At 49.6% G+C, this 783-nt stretch overlaps 1 pseudogene; it reads left to right on the forward strand.

Annotated features, from left to right (window-relative positions):
- The first annotated feature begins 288 nt into the window (after positions 1-288).
- LOC124623293 lies at positions 289-406 on the forward strand (annotated as a pseudogene).
- The last annotated feature ends 377 nt before the right edge of the window (positions 407-783 follow it).

Below are 783 nucleotides of genomic sequence, written 5' to 3' on the forward strand. Positions count from 1 at the left end.
TCTCCGGTTATGGATCGACTGCCTGCAAATCTTGCCCCATTCTGTTGTACGACCAAGAATTCAGCGTGTAACGATTCCACCGATCACCTTACAACGGCAATACCTCTGGATTTTGGAGATGTGACCGTGAGATAACCTAATGGAAACATAACAATACAACTAGGATTCGTTTCCGAAACACTCCAGTAAAGCATAACCAAAGTAAACGGTGGGTCAGGAACAGACGTTCTTCCAGCACAAAAGCAAGTTGTAACATTACATATTAAAACCGATCGCCAGCCTAATTAAGGCAACGGCCTTGCCGCAGTGGATACACGGGTTCCCGTCAGATCACCGAAGTTAAGCGCTGTCGGGTGGGGTCGGCACTTGGATGGGTGACCATTCAGGCCACCATGCGCTGTTGCCATTTTTCGGGGTGCACTCAGCCTCGTGGTGCCAATTGAGGAGCTACTCGACCGAATAGTAGCGGCTTCGGTCAAGAATAACATCATAACGACCGGGAGAGTGGTGTGCTGACCCCACGCCCCACCTATCCGCATCCTCCACTGAGGAAGACACGGCGGTCGCATGGTCCCGGTAGGCCACTCGTGGCCTGACGACGGAGTGCCAGACTAGTTTGGCATTCTTGTGTCCAGGAAAATGATAAAGCAGAAGGCAGTGCAAATGCTGGCCTAACGTTCCTTGACACACATAAAAACACACACACACACACACACACACACTAAACTCTTTGCTTGCAGACAAATGTGCTACTAACAAACAAATGGTAAGTGAGATAATGAA

The sequence above is a fragment of the Schistocerca americana genome, chromosome 7 (assembly GCF_021461395.2).
Source record: "Schistocerca americana isolate TAMUIC-IGC-003095 chromosome 7, iqSchAmer2.1, whole genome shotgun sequence".
NCBI classification, from domain to species: Eukaryota; Metazoa; Arthropoda; class Insecta; order Orthoptera; family Acrididae; genus Schistocerca; species Schistocerca americana.